Source organism: Patella vulgata, chromosome 9 (genome assembly GCF_932274485.2).
Source record: "Patella vulgata chromosome 9, xgPatVulg1.2, whole genome shotgun sequence".
Lineage (NCBI taxonomy): Eukaryota > Metazoa > Mollusca > Gastropoda > Patellidae > Patella > Patella vulgata.
In genome coordinates, this window is record NC_065887.2 from 35887773 (window position 1) to 35908603 (window position 20831).

At 35.7% G+C, this 20831-nt stretch overlaps 2 long non-coding RNA genes across 3 annotated transcripts; one reads left to right on the forward strand and one right to left on the reverse strand.

The window, feature by feature from the left end:
* Positions 1 to 403: 403 nt before the first annotated feature.
* On the reverse strand, positions 404 to 14987 carry LOC130010549 (uncharacterized). Of its 2 annotated transcripts, none has more exons than XR_008789244.1 (7): positions 14390 to 14987; positions 12653 to 12919; positions 10046 to 10564; positions 8851 to 8986; positions 3412 to 3603; positions 2307 to 2482; positions 404 to 542 (listed from the first exon to the last, which is right to left on the reverse strand). It is a non-coding gene; the product is annotated as an uncharacterized LOC130010549 (long non-coding RNA). The 2 variants fall into 2 exon arrangements; XR_008789243.1 differs by having other exon boundaries at positions 10046 to 10956.
* On the forward strand, positions 3760 to 5723 carry LOC126831848 (uncharacterized). The gene is made up of 3 exons (XR_007684383.2): positions 3760 to 3983; positions 4528 to 4649; positions 5289 to 5723. It is a non-coding gene; the product is annotated as an uncharacterized LOC126831848 (long non-coding RNA).
* Positions 14988 to 20831: the final 5844 nt, after the last annotated feature.

Consider the following 20831-nt stretch of genomic DNA (forward strand, 5'->3'; position numbering starts at 1 on the left):
GAATAATAACAAAGAGTCAGGAAAGTTATTTTGTATTAAATCAATTTGCATTTAATATATTCCGAGGATTTTATAAGACTTCTGTTTAATCATCAGTTTGAATAATTAATGGGAGTAAATTTACACACACAAACGAATATAATTTAATCATAATCATGTAATTTGTTGAATAAATTAAGGAGACATAAGAAACAACTGACTTGTTCAGAAAATTTGTTAATATCAACAGAAACATTGGGTAAACATATATATTATATAAAGAGTTTTGTTATATTAAATCTCAGTACATTGATTTTTACCTTATCCTTGTTGTGGAATAGCATCGGTTCTTGCTTCAGTTGCTGCTTCTGATGCTTGCTGTTTTGCTGTTGCCGCTTCAGCAGCAGCCAGGGTGCCATTGGGCACATGATTATTCTTATCGGTGACAACTGGATGTCCCGTTTTCATCACATCGTCATTTATTTTAATCCTAGGTCCAATTGTGACACTATCCATGTCTGAAGCTGCATTAGGCAGATCAGAACCGTTCTTATAAAGCTGGCCTGAAACACAATTGGCGGAAATCTTAAACCGCAACATTTAATTAACAGGGATGTGGTTATTTAGATTGAGGTACTCTTGGTCAAGTTTTGGGGTGGTATATTATTATACGACATCACATACATTATGTGGTGGCTCTGGATATTATAATGTCGGTATTCGAACCGATGTCGCGATGTATGTATATGTCGCGATAGTAAATAAACTACCTTGACTATATAATGTAGAAGTTATGAGTACTGAGATTGAACAATGCCTAAAAATGGCGGTAAAGTTGATTATGTTGATATCAATGATGATCATTTGTGAACATTCGTTTCTTACGCTATAAAAGCGTTTAAGATGTCCCTATGAGCGCCTTTTCCGCTTTGATCAGTAAATTAGTATGCAATATGCCCTTTTACAACTGTTTTGTTTGTAGGGGTGATGTGCGTGAGGGTGTGTGTGTGTTGAGGGGGGGGGGGATGCCTAAAATTGGCGGGAAATGTGACCAATGCCTAAAATTGGCGAGAAGTGTGATATCAATTATGACCATCTTGCATCTAAAGAAGTGTATAGGTTGCCCTTTGGGCAGCAGTATAGCCTTTCTGGTTAATGATAATTTGTAAAATGGACGAGAAATGTGATAATGTTGATATACATGATGATTATTTTATAGATGTACCAACAGTCCCTTTCCCTCTCTCACCCCTACTCACACCTGGTCCCCACACAAAACAAAACAGTTATTCAGGAGGGTCATAGAATACACTTATTTAGAGATATAAAACCTGTACTGACCTGTAATACCCGGATAACCATTAGTTCCTACAACCTAAAATAGCGTTCAAAGGTATACTAATCAATTAAATTAATATATATAGAAAACGTTAAAGTTACAATTTCATATTTTTAAGTTATATTTTTAAACTGTATTAAAATAAAGCCCTAAAATAGATGGTATCTATAAACAGTCCTACCTTGTTAAAGAATAATCCTATTAATCCTATAATTCACTATTGCCAGTTGATAAATTGGCAAAAATATCATTTTCAACTTCAAATTCAAACGTTTGAAGATAGCTATTCCATGGTGGGGAATAGGAAAACAAGGGAGGTAATTGGGAGGTAATTGTGTTATTATTTCCGGTGGGAAGATTTTTAAATGTGAGATAGATAACCTATGATCGTATAATAGTGAGTTGACAACTTGTTGAGCAAAAGACATAGAAATAATTATGTTTTGACTTTCTTAGAAAATATGAAATTGTAACTTTAATCACTGGCGAAAATATCAAGTCAAATAATATATAGCCCATCACAAAATTTAAAATGAACCAACCTCTGTGTTTTAGACCAAGATACAGTATTGGATTGGGTTGGTCTATTATTTCTATTAGTGATGGGCTTGGCTCTATACATTAAATTCGTGATTCCAGTGATGAAGCGGAAGTTGGCTTCTTTTAGTTTAAAATTTGACTTACAGTGGAAACACAAAAGGCCAAAATGGAATACATTGCAAAACTGGCTTTATCAACATAAAACTTTCAATTAAAATAAATTGTTATTCCACAGACAAATCTAGAGAAATAGACAATTGTATTGCTGACCCAAATCAAAGCGGCTGTATCACACATTACTAGTAACGTTATATTTACGATAACGGCGTTCAAATTCATAAAGAAAACTTGAATTGTTGTAAAAGAGCCACACACTGTTTCGATAGATATGGCATGCTGATACCCCTTTGTACGAAATGATCTATCTTGTACCCATCCCTTAGCTTACCTTTGCCGTACCGGTACCAGGTTGATGTATAGTGTCCACAAATTCTTGACCTTTGATCCCCAGTAAATAAGCACATTTAGGAAACCATTTTGCATGCTCATTCCATGGGATATCCTCATCTCTCCAGGATTTTAAAATCCCACCACCGAAAAAACATTCTACAGCATCTTCTCGGTCTGAAAATAAAGTAGAATTTTTATCTTATATGAATAACAATTATTACCCATGTCATAACACAATGTTTTAGATGTTTTGAAGACATCACGGATTCTATATCACTACTTACCGGGTTCAAAATCGAGCACGTGACATGTTGTGCTATACGATGTCTATATATATATATAAATATATATATGAAATTGCATATTTCAGGAAATGAAGAGATCTATTACAGTTAAAAATGAACACCTTCTATGAAAGAAAATATACGAAAAACTATTTTTCATCCATAGATACATAAAGCCATAGACTATGTTCAACCTTGAGCCAAACAGCAATTTGATATGGAGATGCTCCTGGAATGACATCGTTTCTATCTCTGATCAACATACACACCTTGAGCTCTAGGTGAGTTATTTCCTGTCTGCGACGCCTTCTACACAACGAGGCGTGTACTGTGACACCAGAGATCGAGGAATGTTTGTAACCGTCCCATCACGTTTCCCTTCGCTACCAACTGATTGCTCGGTAGTCAAATATTGGCTGTTATTCAAGGTGATCTTACACAGATAGTGTATACAGAGCCTTAATAATCCATAGGTACTGCAAATATTTACTGAGAGCACCGAGTACTCCTCTTCTCACACAATTCAAGTACATGTTATTTAATGTTTTGCGTGGATTTGTTTTAAATTATAAGTACACTGTATATTTCTATTTTGATTATTTGAAAATGATTGTAATTGTTTTTATTTGTATCTTTAACGTAGTATTTGATCCCAACCTTGCAATGTGGACAAGTGTGTGGATGTTGTATAATATCAATGTAAATAAGATAATAAATCTTATACATGAGATTCCACATTTCTAAATATGTTATGGATTTACACCACAATTTTCAGCATCGACAATATGTTACTTGGTTAATAAATTTTAACAAGCCTACCAAGGTAGTAAAATCCAGCTTCAGCAATCTGTTCTTTGCTGGGCAATGGTGATCTTCTCGGCCAATTAGCAAATGTTGCCACCCGAGTAGTGAGGATAGCTTTATCTGGTTGGGAAGCTGTTTGAGTGATGATACCCAAATCTTCTGCTGTTGCTGGTGCATCACTTTAAACTAGGTTCAAATTTCCACTATCTAAAATAGTTGATAGTGGATTAAGAGCTGCTCTAACATCTTCATCTGTAGAACCATAGAACTAGAATACTAACGGGAACGCCCACCGTGTGACGTCACTACCTTATGTGACGGCGGGCCTCTGACGCTGATATCGGGCACAGCTTACTTCCGGTTTCTGCTGGCACTAACAAAATGCCTGGCGCGAATTGTGTTTTGTTCGGATGTTCCGCCTGCAATAAAAGAAATCGGGGTTGATCATTCTATCGCTTACCCAAAAACAACATAGAGTGGAGAGAGAATCATTACGTATCATACAGTCTACCAGATCAGACCCGATAAATGACAAGACCTTGACAATATGTTCAAGACACGTTGAGCCGGATTATTTCGTTGAAAAAGTAAGTGAAAACTCAAATCAAAAGAAATTAATTATGTAGATTCTAGTTGGCAGTCCACCCTGACAACCTACAATGAAGTTAAGTTAAACCCATACTAGCTGAATGTCTGTATTTTCATGTTTGCCCGTTAGATTTTACCCTTTCTCTCATCAAAGTTGTATGCATATAGGTTTGTTTACATTAGTGCCGTAGCTAGGCCTAGTCTACTTGCAATTTGTTATGAAATTGACGAATACTACACCCGATGAGTGTGTGACAGCATGACGATTCTCTCTCAACAATCTTCTTTTACTTTAATTTTATGAATTACTAATTATTATTTTTTTTTAAAGGTCAAAGTTTTAACTGAGCAGCTCCATAAAAATTAAAATTGTATATTTATTTATGACTGACCTTGACCTGTCAAATCCTTTTACTTTTAAATTCCGAAATAATCTTGTTCCCGGTATGAATAATCAACAAGCATGGAAAAAAAATTAATTATATCTGAACCTTTTGTTTTGTATGTAGGAACCTTTTTATTTTGATTTTATGAATATTTCAGATGTTTACAAAAATTCTGGGTCCACATATCGAAGATTAAAAGAAGGGTTAGGGAGACTATCAACCTTAATTCTTCTACAGAAAAGCGTAACAACAAAGAAATTGAATCCAAGGAAGTCACCGGTAACTTAAATTTCTGTTAACTTAATTATGAATATGAACATTCGATGTTTCCTTATAAAAGATCAGTATATGAACATTTAATTCATCAATATTAAACAGACATTATGCAAGAGCTAAATCTGTCAATTGCAGGTCTTTCTTTAGGCCTGGAATGTTATCTAAATTATTAATTAGACATTAATTAACTTATCCAGACCATAATCAACGCTCGATGGCATCGCTAGCCTGTGATATATACTGAATTAGAGCCCAGTCTGCTACTTCTGATTAAATCAAAAAATCGATAATCGAGACCATGTTTTTTTTTTATCGTACCGACTATAGTAATGCTGATCGAGGCTAGGCCCAAAATTTAATCATTAAATACTTGGTTCAGGGTGGATGAATTTGACTGAAATTTTCAGCAAATTCCCTTTACATTATCTATTTTTTAACTATTATAATGAGAACTGCTAGCTCTTTCTGTAATCTCCCATAATTTTATTTATAAATACTTGTATGAATATCCGATTCTTCTTTATATTTACTTTTGTAATTTTTTCGATTTTATTCAGAAACCGAGAAAATTATGAATACATGTATCAGAATCCAATTCTTCTTGTTTTAATTGAATTTTATGAATTTGTCTATTTTATTCAGAGTCCAAGGAAAACCGAGGAAACTCAATGTTTACATATGAACGAAGTAACCTTTCAGATGTTGCAGAAATCATTTTTATGTCAAATGTCTGCTTTGTGGCTATGTCAGTCTTCAAGTGATTATATCTATCTGTTTAAAACTGAAGATAAAAGTGTAACATACCATTTAACCATTGACAAGGACTTGAATTGTGAAGTACAATATAATAATTTTTGTTTCCTGTTCAAATTAAAGTTACATCTATAGATTTACTTATAAGAACTGTTGAGAATATGAAGATATGTGGGGGCATAACATCAAAACATTTACAGTCTTATTCTCAATGTCAGCCTACAACTGTAAGATATATCAGACAGGTTGATATTTTCATGAACACAAATAAGTCAACATAGAAATTACGAAAGCTGTGTACTTGCTTCTGTATGTAATAGTTTTGTTGAGTACACTCAAAAAGAAATTTGTTTAAGTTGTCGACAGATTAACAGAGATTTACAGAGAAAGTAAATAGTAATAATAATAGTTTATTTCACATATATGGCTACATAGCACATTGCATATTCAGATTTTGATTGACAATATATAATTCAAAGAATCAATATTTACATACTTGTAAATGTAATTTACAATTCAAAAATAGCTTAGCAATAATATATAGTTGCCATATAAACGAGCAAACAGTGATAGAATATAATCATGTGGTACGTATGAATTTGATTAAAATGTAGATTTCACTCCATTTTGATTTATTTCTTCCAACTGACTCGACTCCACATAGATTTGAGGTCAAATGAGAAGTTATAGAGTTAAACTGTGATCAGTGATGTCAGGTATTTTATTTACAGCACTTTGCTGCAAGCATTTCACACAATGAAAGTAACAAAAACACAGATTATACAGATAATTTCATACAACAAAATAGAAAGTGTATAATTAAACTAAACATTTCCTGGCTCTATTGGAATTAATATCAATATTGGAAGTATAAAAATATAAATGTGATTGAATCTAGGATTAAATCTAGAACTTAATCAGCAGTGTTCTACAGATTTTTTATTTCTTGTTATTACTGTATTGTAGTTAATAAGTAATGAAAAGAAAACAAGGCCCCAAGTTCACAAAGCATTCTCAGTCTTAAGTTAAGGTTTTACTCAAAATTGTTTGTCTTATTTTAACTCAAATATAGCACTTTACTAACTATTGTTGTTTTAATGTAAATATATCAATAAGAAACTGTGCAAAGTTTTGTGTTTCTGGATCAAAGATATTTCTCAAAAACAGTGATTGAAGGTTGAGCAAATTCTTAAGTCTGGGAATGCTTTGTGAACTTGGGGCCAGGTTGATAATAGTAAACAAAATATATCGAGACGCAATGAAATAGCACCTCTGAGATGACGTGGCATAACTTTGCACCTTCCACAAAACCTAGCTTTTTAAAAGCTGCATTATATACCCCACGTGTGTACCAGAAAAATCAACATACTGATTCTGTTGGGTTTAATTTTTTTGATTGAGAATTGTTCGGGGTGCGTTTACGCAATCTTCAAAACATTCTCACATGTTATCATCGTAATATGATGTTGTTACATCCTTAATTGCAAGATTAAAGCAAATCTTTAAAACAAAATTGAGCTGAAAAGTACTAAGTAGGGCGTTAAACCTGGATTCATTTCAAACAATATTTACATTCATCCATTTATAAAAGCGATGTATTATTTTTATTGCATCTCAGTATAAAATATTAACAATGATAACAAAATTTATATAAATTTTATACAGGTGCACAACTTGTAATGTGTGAGCTTTATAAATGTATTAAATTATTCTTAAATATACATTATGTAAGATTTTGATAAAGAGCTAGCCATTCTTGCTATAATAGTTCGAAGATAAAAAATGTAAAATGACTAATTTGAAAATTTCATTCAAATTACTCTATTGCGAGCGAAGATATTAGCCTTTGAAGGCTATTTTAGAATATTTCAATTAATTGATGATACAAATTTCATCTTAACACACCTTATTTAAAAAATTCAACATAATGGTTTGAAACGTCTAACGTAAACCTTTTCAAATGAAACTTCGATTTAAAAATATTTTCGAACCCTCTCGACAATTAAAATAGGATGTAATGGTTTATTTACACAACAGGTGGGACACTTAAACATCTAGTACTTAGAGATATTATTTATTTTCTGGAGCTTTCAAGCCAGCAAGAGTGTTATTGTCCCTTTAAAGTAAATATTATACAAAATAAAAGAAACTGTTCCAAAGCAATTTGGGATCACGTGGCTAAGTGGGTAAGACGCTGGCTCGCTAGCCTGGAGGTCGGGTGTTCGATCCCTGCATTGGCCGAGATTTTCCGGCGTGGTTCCCCCTTTTCAGTGATGCAGTAAGGAGGGCCTGACAAGGACAGCTGTCTAATCCTTCGGATGATACGAAAACCCGAGGTCACCTGTATACATTGGAATGCACGTAAAAGATCCCGTGGCAGTTGGAATTCGATATAAGAATAGGTGATAGAGCCGCTGCCCGGGCAAAATTTCCCTAAAATCACACCTTATGGCGTATGCCCGTCTTCATTAGCCCAGCATAGGAGCAGAACAGTAGGACGTTAAACCCCATTTCATTTCATTTCCAAAGCAATTTGATCGTTTGTGAAAAAAAAAAAAATATATAGACATGGTCGAGACTATAATGAGTTTCATAACTTGCCCATTTGCTACGAACACTATGTGACTATATGCATGTATGTTGTATATGTAGAAAACTTACGGATGCTACTGGAACGACAGGTTGAGATGTCTCAAACAAATCTTTAGCAAAGAAAAGCTGTAGTAAAGAATACACATTTTTTTTTTTATAAACAATATTTTTATTCAAGATGTCTGAATGGGATTGGGGAACAGGCTTAGCCTATGTAAAACCCCTTGTTATAAACAAGAAAAGGGCACTGGGAAACCAGCCAAAACTGGCACGGACATGCCAAAGGCTAACAACAATATACACAAAACAATAAATAAAAAAAATAAAATGTGAATGTCATCATAATTTATTAATAATAATTTTATAATATGTAGTAGAAAATGATACACAAACGTGTGTTCGGATAATTTAATGTCCGAAAATAAATGGTTTATACTCCCGATGGTATGTTATATAACTAATTTAAAAAAAACTCATTAAAATTATGAATAACTTACATCTATTACACCGTCAAGTTCTTGAAATTCCAGGACGTCGTACGCTTCTGCCATGTTGACATACGGCCGGAAGTTACTTGTGCCTTATTGACTTCGCGCATGCGATGTACAACATAATTATGTCATCACCGTTATACGTCACCGAGTGGGCGTTCCCGTTAGTGTTCTAGTTCTATGGTAGAACTGAGTAGATGAGTTGATACATAATCATGTATATAACTATCATTTGGTATAATAGGTACATTAGATTGGTCGGTTCCTCTCAAGAATTCACAACTGGAAAAATATCCCCAGTGTTCAGCAACTGAACTTTCTGCTTCTTCCCAATCTCTTAAAAGTCCTCTACAGAAGGCACACCGTACCAGGTCAGCGGAACCAAGATAATATAATCCAGCTCGTGCTAATTCAATCGGTCTAACAGTCAAATACCTTGGCCAGTGTTGAAATGTTCTTAGTCTTGCTTCTTCTACTACCATAGTTTGTACAAAACTAGCAGAACTGAAATTAAACAATTTATATGATTTGAAGTCAATGTATAGATACTCATTTTCCACACTGTTTAAAAGTAAAATACCCAAGGGTCATTCACAATTAAAGTCTGACCAATTTAACATCCTTTTAATTTTGACACCTTCATGTACTTTTAAAACTAGATAAAGAAATGTGTTATTGGTATTGCATTCTTGACGTTACATTTTGAAACAGAGGGAGAATGTTTGAATCATGGGCCGTGTTAACAATAAATATTTTAACAAAGGGAATTCGTCTGATGTCAATTATTCACGTGATGTCAACCTAGGTTTCAACTTCTGAAAACAGTGGCGCTAAGAAATGGTGCAGAAAAATTTTTAGTTTGCATTATCCCCACCCCTCTCAAATGGAACTATTGTCTATGTATAAAGTCCAACGCGAACTTCATTCATATCAGGGGGTTGGATGGCCGAATGGTTAGCGCATGTGCGGTGTATCATAAGACCTGTCATTGAGTCAACTGGCGTGGTTTCGATTCCACGGTTGTACTTGACAAGAAGTAGCGTCGCCTGTTCAACCTTGTGGGTTTTCACTGGGTCCTCCGGTTTCCTCCCACTGCTAAACATCCCTACACGCAAGCAAATTATTGAAATAAAATTGAACCATATGTTAGTCCCGAAATGACCTAGTTTGATGTCAAGTGGACGTTAAACCCCATTGCTCTCTGTCTCATCCATATCATGATATCGTATAAACAATGTCAACAGCCAAACCAATGTCACTCGGCTTTATGGGGGCGCGCATTCTAATGCACGTTGATCGTTGGCTTCGCATTTCGTCCAATGGAAAGGGAGCGGTTCGGCGCCCAGGAGGGACAGCTGCCTCCTTGCCCCCCCCCCCCTTTACTAGCCCCGGGCCTGCACCTTCAGAAACATGCTGCTGTTCGTTAAAACATTCGACCTGCAATTTTATCTCTAAAGTGTGGATAACATGCGGAGTCGATTAAACACAAAGTGTTTTAATATAAGGAACATACAGATAACAACCCAGAAATAAGGAATATTTAGACGTATTTTTTTTACTAACCTTGCTAAGTTAAAGCGCTTTATATTGATCTCCGTATGATATGATGAACGCGTCTGTACTGGAAATAACGTATCTACTGGTGATGAAATGTCATATTTATTATGCAGCTTTTCCAAGATTGTATTATATTCATCTGGCCCGGAACTAAGATGCCAACATTTGTAGATGTGTTGTTTACAAAATTACATCTAGGATTCAGATCTTTATGTACTTGAAGAGAGTCATCATATTTAAGCCAGTTATTTTTAGTAACACCACACGTAAAACACGTAACAGTGTCATCTTCTCTGGTACCGGTAAAGACAAACCCAGCTTTAGCTAATTTTATCGGCCTTCCTTCAGATTGTCTAGGAAATGATTTGAAGGAACTTAGTCTCATCCATTCATATTTCATACAATTTGACATTGGGTATACATCTTCACCGGTTCCTTGTTTTCGAGCCTCGGCAGATTTAGCCCGATAGATTGGCGCCATAGTCAGATGAAGACTCAATTCAGAGATTAAAAGCCGGAACACTCCTTTTAAACATATATATATATATCAATCGCGTACAAAGCATTAAAGAAATGTGAGAATAGTGTTTGTTCGATCCTTTAAATTGTTTCTAAATATTTATCTTAATTGTGACCGTCTCATGCCATGACTATATAACCACCGTGTTATTAAATTGTATATTTTATCCATGTTTATTTCTCTTGTATCGTTTTAAATACACAGTTCATATCGCAATATGATATTTTTTTTTATAAATCATATATGTCTCACCTTCTTATAAATATTAATCATGAATGTTAATGTTCTAATTATAATAACAAAGCGCAAGTAGTGTAACACAAATCATCAGCGGTGTAACGCAAATCAGTTTAGATTGCAATATATGTTTATTTTATAATCACATGTGCTCCACCTTCTAAAAAATATCAATCACGAAAGTCGTGTAACACAAATCATCAGCCGTATAACACAAATCATCTGCCGCGTAACACTAATCAAGTTTATATCACAATATGGTATGTTTATTTTATAAATCACATATATACTATTCAAAAAAAGTAGGGGATATTTGATTTTGGGGGCATAATACTAAAATATGCAAATGACTACGAAAAAAGTCACTATAGAACCTAACAGAAGAAACATTTCCAGTTACATGTGACGCCCAAACGCACCAATAGCTACCGCATGGAATGCAGGTGATGCTTGGGATCATCATGGGGGTCCAACCCAAGATTTGCACGACTCTGACTTTGAATGTTACAGTCATTGTGGCATTGAATTCCAGGGTGGAAACATCAGTTTAATTGTTTTAGTGACCAGAAAACAAATTTTGATATGCGTCGGCTTACCCAAAATGAAAGGTTACGTGCCCTTGGCATGCTACAGATCGACACAACACAGGCGGTTGTGGCGCGGACGATGAATGTTTCTCAGTCTGTCATAAGCAGGCTATGGTCCAGATACCGTGATACACAATCTGTACAGGACAGACCACGCTCAGGTCGACCAAGGGCGACAACTCGAGCCCAGGATCGATTTATCCGTACCTTGGCCTTGAGAAATCGTGTCATCACAGCAAATCAGATCAGCGCTCGTCTTCAAACAGACACTGGTGTGAGAGTGAGTGGCCAGACGATTCGGAATCGACTGCATAGGGGTCACCTTCGCGCCCGACGTCCTCGCGTGATCCCTTGTTTGAGAGATCATCACATTCAGGCAAGACGTCGTTGGTGTAGGGATCGTCAACACTGGGATAATCGACGCTGGAGCAATGTGATGTTTTCAGATGAGTCAAGGTTCACTGTTGATTTTTTGGACAGACGTAGGAGGGTGTGGCGTCGTCGAAACGAGCGCTTCCAAGACGTTAACGTCATCAGACATGATCGATTTGGGGGTGGTTCTGTTATGGTGTGGGGAGGCATCACTGTTGCTGGAAGAACGGCTTTACATGTTGTTGCAGGGCGTGTTACAGGCCAGTACTACCGGGACAACATCTTGGCAGTCCATGTTGTGCCGTTCGCACGACGTCATGGCCGCCGTTTCATCTTCCAGGATGACAACGCAAGATGTCACAGGGCCAGGATCGTTACAGGTTACCTCCAACAACAGAACATCACCACATTACCTTGGCCAGCACTGAGTCCCGACCCCTCCCCCATCGAGCATGTCTGGGACATGCTTGGACAGAGGTTACGTCAACGTCAACAACGTCCTGCCAATGTCCAAGAACTTGCTGCTGCGTTGCAACAGGAATGGGACAATCTGGACCAAAATGACCTTAGACGTCTCATTAGGAGTATGCCACGTCGGATCAATGCTTGTTTGGCAAACAGAGGAGGATTTACCCGTTACTGACTTGGTTGTGATGCTGTGGTAACTTTGCTGTTTGACCCCGGGTATCATTTTACCCTTATAATGGTCAGTCTGTGCCTTACTTAGTCTAACGATCATTTGGAATAAATCGATGAATGTGAACTTCATTTCATTTTGTCATTTGTTTCTTCGTCAGTTTCATTAGGTGACTTTAATAACACTTAAAAATCAAATATCCCCTACTTTTTTTGAATAGTATCATGAATATTTGTAGTACATTGTATAGTTATACTCACAAATCACAAGTAGTGTAACACAAATCATCAGCCATGTAACACAAACCACCAGCTGAGGTTTCTTTTGTAAATCAGCTAACTATTTTTAGTTTCATTGACAGCAGCGATCGACCAATCAAAGGACTGTTTATACCCAAGTATTATTCTAGCACAAACATATGTTTCACTTCAATGAAGTTTATTTCAAAAACACCATATCTTCAATTTCAAATCTTTTATAAATATATCTAATCTTCCAGTGCTGGAAACCAATTCTTTGTGGCAATTCTGGCAATTAAAAAAATCGAGTTATTATTGGGTTAAAAGGGTGGTGATGAACGAGCATGAAATAATGCTAACCAATTTCTGAAGAGTAGAGTGCGAAAAATATCAATTTCTTTCCTTCTTGCGTTTTTGGGTCTTGGGTCTTTGAATGGTTAGCGCGTGCGCGTGGTATCATAAAGTCTTTCATTGAGTTAACTGGCGTGATTTCGATTCCCCGGTTGTGCGTGTTAAAGCAAGATGCCTGCCAAAATTGCTAAATTTGTCTTTAAGTAGCATCTACATGTACATTCGAATAGACTTGGTTCAAATCCCCAATACAGTTAGTTGCCATTCACTATATTTAGTAACAAAGAGAGCTAAATAAGGAAAGGGGGATTCCAGATATCAAATGAATTGGGTCAAAAAGAGCTTTGTCAAATATATAATATTTATTCAGTAACAAGGGGTCTAAATAAGGAATGGAAAATTCGAGATTTATGATGGGTAAGTTAGAAAAGCCGTTCTCCTAAACTCGCGATGACATTCAACACTAAGGCATTTTACACGGTCGTCCAAAAGTGTATGAATAAAGAGGCATAACATGTCTACAATTTAAAAGTAGGCCCTACTAATATCAATCATTTCAATACCTTATATTTATATTTATGCATTTATTATGTATGGCGAAAATAAATAATTTGCTAACTGCATGTTTGGACGCTTCTATTTTAAAAAAAGCAACAAAAAAAACCAAAAAAAACCAAAACAAAACAAACAACCAAAAAAACCGCAAAACCTAAAATTATATGACTTCCTAGGCAGTTATATAATTTATCACTTATTTTGATTAGTGCTGACAAAATGTTTTGAACTAGTTCCTGGTTTACACGTGTTTCAATTGAACTGGATCATTGAATGTCAAGGTGTGCTTATATAGTCACCTGTCTGTTATGTAATCGGGTATTCCCGTCAATATTTCAATCGGGTATTCCCATCATAACTACAGGAGAACCACACCACATATAAACCATGATGGGAATACCTGATGGAAAATATTTAATGGATATACCCGATATCACGTCCTAAATTGGCATATCAACTGATACGTTTAATTGTTATGTCTAGTATTGTATATTTTCAATCGGGTATTCTCAACATACACCAAACACTTCTTGGAAATGAAATGTTAGAGTTTTACTCTATCTGTTTTTATAAGGACAATATGTCACTCATGCCAGTGTTGGTTTAATTCAACACGTATCTCACAGGAGAAATAATTAGGTAAATAAAATAGATTTAAAATACATTAATGGTGTCAAAGATATGTTTACCAAAATGGGGAATATAATATTGAATTTTAATATATAGAACTCATATCACTTATGTCGGTCATAATAATGTCAGTAATGGGTGATTAAAGTTCCAATGAAATCAACAATTTTATCATTGACGAGGTCAGAAAAAGCGAGAAAAATAAATAAGTCCGAGTCTCACCTAGTTTTGATTAGATTTAAAAAGAGAGGTTGCCAGGCAACGAAACATACGCTGCTTCTGATGCTTGCTGTTCTGCTGGTGCCGATTCAGCAGCAGCCAGGGTGCCATTGGGCACATGATGATTCTTATCGGTGACAACTGGATGACCCGTTTTGAACACATCGTCATTTTTTTATATCCCAGGCCCAATTATGACACTATCCATGTCTAATGCTGCATTAAGCAGATCAGAACTGTTCTTATAAAGCTGGCCTGAAACACAATTGGCGGAAATCTTAAACCGCAACATTTAATCAACAGGGATGTGGTTATTTAGATTGAGGTACTCTTGGTCAAGTTTTGGGGTGGTGTATTATTATACGACATCACATACATTATGTGGTGGCTCTGGATATTATAATGTCGGTATTCGAACCGATGTCGCGATGTATGTATATGTCGCGATAGTACATAAACTATCTTGACTATATAATGTAGAAGTTATGAGTACCGAGATTGAACAATGCCTAAAAATGGCGGTAAAGTTGATAATGTTGATATCAATGATGATCATTTGTAAACATTCGTTTCTTACGCTATATAAGCGTATAAGATGTCCCTATGGGCGCCTTTTCCGCTTTGATCAGTAAATCAGTATGCAATATTCCCTTGTACAACTGGTTTGTTTGTAGGGGTGATGTGCGTGAGGGAGTGTGTGTGGGGAGGAGGGGGGAATGCCTAAAATTGGCGGGAAATGTGACCAATGCCTAAAATTGGCGAGAAATGTGATATCAATTATGACCATCTTGCATCTAAAGAAGTGTATAGGTTGCCCTTTGGGCAACAGTATAGCCTTTCTGGTTAATGATAATACGTAAAATGGACGAGAAATGTGATAATGTTGATATACATGATGATTATTTTATAGATGTACCATCAGTCCCTTCCCCTCTCAGCCCTACCCACACAAAACAAAACAGTTATCTAGGAGGTTCATAGTATACGCTTATTTGGAGATGTAAAGTGATATAAAATAAACATTAACATTATCACATTTCCAACCAATCTTAGACATTGCCCCCTCCCATCCCAATCCCCGAATATAACGTTCAAAGGTATAATAATTAATTAAATTAATATATATATAGAAAACGTTAATCACTGGCGAAAATATCAAGTCAAACAACATATAGCCCCTCACAAAGATTAAAATGAACCAACCTCTGTGTTTTAGGCCAAGATACAGTATTGAATTGGGTTGGTCTATTATTTCTATTAGTGATGGGCTTGGCTCTATACATTAAATTCTTGTTTCCAATGATGAAGCGGAAGTTGGCTTCTTTTAGTTTAAAATTTGACTTACAGTGGAAACACAAAAGGCCAAAATGGAATACATTGCAAAACTGGCTTTATCAACATAAAACTTTCAATTAAAATAAATTGTTATTCCACAGACAAATCTAGAGAAATAGACAATTGTATTGCTGACCCAAATCAAAGCGGCTGTATCACACATTACTAGTAACGTTATATTTACGATAACGGCGTTCAAATTCATAAAGAAAACTTAAATTGTTGTAAAAGAGCCACACACTGTTTCGATAGATATGGCATGCTGATACCCCTTTGTACGAAATGATCTATCTTGTACCCATCCCTTAGCTTACCTTTGCCGTACCGGTACCAGGTTGATGTATAGTGTCCACAAATTCTTGACCTTTGATCCTCAGTAAATATGCACATTTAGGAACCATTTTGCATGTTCTTTCCATGGGATATCCTCATCTCTCCAGGATTTTAAAACACCGCCACAGAAAAAACATTTTACTGCATCTTCTCGGTCTGAAAATAAAGTAGAATTTTTATCGTATAATATATAAACAACAATTACTACCCATGTGACAGGTTGTGCTATACGATGTCTATATATATATATATATATATATATATATATATATATATATATATATATATATATATATATCCAAAATTATTAGCACAACCGCAAAGCTGCACTACTTTGTTTCACGGTAAATGATGAAAAGATAAAAAAAGGTATGCCGACACCAACTGATTTCAACACTGGTTTAATAACATTTTAAAGTACTTTTCGTCCGTCTTGGGACTATTCATAAATAATGTCATTGTATACAGATGGACAGTATAGGACTCAGACTAGCAATTATTTGCCCATTGACTTCAATGTTAAATGACTGTAACATCACAGGCTGTAGCTTTTTGCTCAACATTCCGTTGGTTCCAATCTTTATAGGCACAATGGGGACAACATTTGCCAATCTCCTCATCATAATTTTGTAGGGGGTTGACCATTTAGATTTTTTGCTACACAGATTTGAAGTTGACAGGGGTGAAAATCTCACTTCCGACACAATGATTGCTCTGCAGAAAGACACTTTACACCCCCTATCCCTCCGCTGTAATATCATCAGTATTACCCAAAACTGCTATGAAATTGCAAATTTGATCCCTTTTCTCCAATTCTAGACCCAAAAGTCAACCCAAAAATGCAGGAAGAGGGGAGAAAAAAATTAAGGGAAAAATTGTCTATTTATAACTCGCACTACATTCATCATGAAATAAGGGGAAATAATTACTAGTCTTAGTCCATATTTATACATATTTACATAGTAACACCGTGGTTTTAATTGGCTATAGTTACCATTGTCTATGGTTACATAGTATATCGTTAACTAATAGAAACATGTACACACATGTGTTAATCTGTAGTATATATGGGGTTCAATTTATGAACAATGAGTGGAAGATAATCATGGGATAGATTTAAGAAAATTAATGAAAATAAATGAAGCTAATGGCCAATTGTTACTTATTGACTATTAAGTCGAGGAACATATTTTTTTAATAAAATGGTTTTCCATTAATTTCCTTTTCGTGGTGTCATCGACTTTCATTTTATAAAAAGGGAAAATTTGGAATTTTAGTTGTAGGTGTTGTGCACATTTACAAATATGTCTATTTACAAATAAGGGCCCATTTTCAATATTACAATCCCGTCGATGGTTGCGTACTCTATCCCGTAGATGCGTGGACGTCTCCCCTATGTAAAAATTTAGACACCCATTGCAAGTCAAGACATATATGAGATTTTTTGTGTCACAATTCATATTGTCGTTGACACTAAATGTAAACTTAGGAAAATTATATTTGCTATTTGGCGTAATATGGTCGCAACATTTACATCGAAGATCCGGGCATTTAGATACATAAAAGCCGGTCCTTGTGATAGATGAATTGAATTTTGCTTTAGTTAGGAGACGTTTCAGATTAGGTGGCTGTCTTTGTGATTTAATGAATTGAACCTTATCAAATTTCATTCTGAGGTTGTCGTTTGATGCCAGGATTGCCCTACTCTCGTACATTGTTTTAAAGAAGTTGGGATGTTGGGGGTTATGAGTAGCGACAAAGGTAATGATATTATCCGAACTGTCTTTTGCTTTAGTAGCCCTCAGTGTTTGAATATCAATTGCCAAAGCCTTATTTATCCCAACTTCTATTACCTCGAGAGGGTAATACTGTTTCAATAAATTTCTTTTTAGCTCACCTAATCTGACAACCCGGAGGTCTTCATTTTTCTAGCTAAAGAAAAAGGTATATTATTTTTGGTATGGCGTGGGTGACATGATTTATATGAAAGATAGTTTTTGGTATCTGTTTCTTTAGAATACATATCCGTTATAAGGAGTTCTCCCCTTCGTTTCACTAGAACGTCCAAGAATGCGATTTGCAGATCGTTCGTTTCAATTGTGAATTTGATATTTAGATCTAAATCATTCATTATTTTTTGCAAATCTGCAATGTTGCCAATTCGTTCATTCCAAATACAGAATATATCGTCTAGGAATCGTTTCAACTGATTTTCTAAATATAATCTGTAATCCACCCCATTTTCAATTTCTACAATTTCTATAAATATATATATAAAATTGCATATTTAAGGAATTGAAGAGATCTATTGCAGTTAAAAATGGACACCTTATATGAAAGAAAATATACGAAAAAACTATTTTTCATCCATAGATACATAGAGCCATAGACTATGTTCAGCCTTGAGCGAAACAGCATTTTGACAAGGAGATGCTCCTGGAATGACATCGTTGGTATCTCTGATCACCACACACACCTTGAGCTCTGGGTGAGTTATTTCCTGTCTGCGATGCCTTCTACACAACGAGGCGTGCACTGTGACACCAGAGATCTAGGAATGTTTGTAATCGTCCCATCACGTTTCTTAGGAGTTTTCCCTTCGCTACCAACTGATTTCTCGGTAGCCAAATATTGACTGTTATTCAAGGTGATCTTACACAGATAGTGTATACAGAGCCTTAATAATCCATAGGTACTGCAAATATTTACTGAGAGCACCGAGTAATCCTCTTCTCAAACAATTCAATACATGTTATTTAATGTTTTGCGTGGATTTGTTTTAAATTAAAAGTACACTGCATATTTCTATTCTGATTATTTGAAAATGATTGTAATTGTTTTTATTTGTATCTTTAGCATAGTATTTGATCCCAACCTAGCAATGTGGACAAGTGTGTTGCTATTGTATAATATCTTTGTCTGGAGAACTATCAACGTAAATAAGATAATAAATCTTATACATGAGATTCCACATTTCTAAATATGTGCTGAAAATCAAGGATGGATTTACACCACAATTTTCAGCATCGACAATATGTTACTTGGTTAATAAATTTTAACAAGCCTACCAAGGTAGTAAAATCCAGCTTCAGCAATCTGTTCTTTGCTGGGCAATGGCGATCTTCTCGGCCAATTAGCAAATGTTGCCACCCGAGTAGCAAGTATAGCTTTATCTGGTTGGGAAGCTGTTTCAGTGATGATACCTAAATCTTCTGCGGTTGCTGGGGCATCACTTTGAACTAGGTTTAAATTTCCATTATTTAAGATAGTTGATAGTGGATTAAGAGCTGCTCTAACATCTTCATCTGTAGAACTGAGTGGATGAGTTGATACATAATCATGTATATAACTATCATTTGGTATAATAGGAACATTAGATTGGTTGGTTCCTCTCAAGAATTCACAACTGGAAAAATATCTCCAGTGTTCAGCAACTGAACTTTCTGCTTCTTCCCAATCTCTTAAAACTCCCCCACAGAAGGCACACCGTACCAGGTCAGCGGAACCAAGATGATAGAATCCTACTCGTGCTAATTTTTTTGGTCTAACAGCTAAATATCTTGGCCAGTTTTGAAATGTTCTTCGTCTCGCTTCTTCTACTACCATAGTTTGTACAAAACTAGCAGAACTGAAATTAAACAATTTATATGATTTGAAGTCAATGTATAGGTACTCATTTTCCACACTGTTTAAAAGTAAAATACCCATGGGTCATTCACAATTAAAGCCTGGCCAATTTAACATTCTTTCAATTTTGACACCTTCATGTACTTTTAAACCTAGATAAAGTAATATGTTATTGGGGTTGTATTCTTGAAGTTACATTTTGAAACAGATCGAGAGTGTTTAAATCATGGGACGTGTTAACAATAAATATTTTAACAAAGGGAATTCGTCTGAAATTTTATTTACGTGATGTCAACCTAGGTTTGACCTTCTCTCAATGGTGGCGTTAAGAAATGGTGGGGGCACCTATAGCCTCCCTGGATAAAAAGTCGTAATTTGCAGTATCCCAACCCCTCTCAAATGGAACCATTGTCTATCACTGCAGAATTAAAAGGACTGTGGCTCTTCACAGGGTTATCAGACTTACTGTGGAATAATCCATTACGAATACATGCAATACCGGTTGAGAACTCGAATTTAATATACAGGGTTTGTTATATTTCTTATTTTATATAGAACAGTTTAAATAAACGAAACGTGGTACCGCCACAACCCAATCAGCACAAAAGTTCAATGTCAATTTCTGTCATCACATCCAAACACCCTGTTACTTGCAACATTGAAATCACAGACAATCGAGAATACAGATTGAAAAAAAACGTGTGTCAGTGTGAGAGGTGAGTACTTTTTACCCATTTACGTTAATTTTTGGATTAAAATGTATGCTTTGCTTGCTCATTATGTGGCTGCGGGGTTAACAGAAACCCCAATGCACAAAGATACAGTGTAAATGTTTTAACTGAAAATTCGACATAATTTTAAAATTTTCCCCCACTGCTAAAGATCCGTACACGCAAGCGAATTGTTGAAATAAAATTGAACCATATGATATTCCCGAAATGACCTAGTTTGTGTCGAGTGGACGTTAAACCCCATTTCTCTCTCATCCATATCATGATTTCGTATTCACAATATCAACAGCCCAACCAATGTCACTCGGCTTTATGGGGGCACGCATATTGATGCACCTCGGTCGTTGGCTTCGTATTTCGTTCAATGGAAAGGGCGCGGTACGGCGTCCAGGAGGGACAGCTGCCCCCTTGCTACCCCC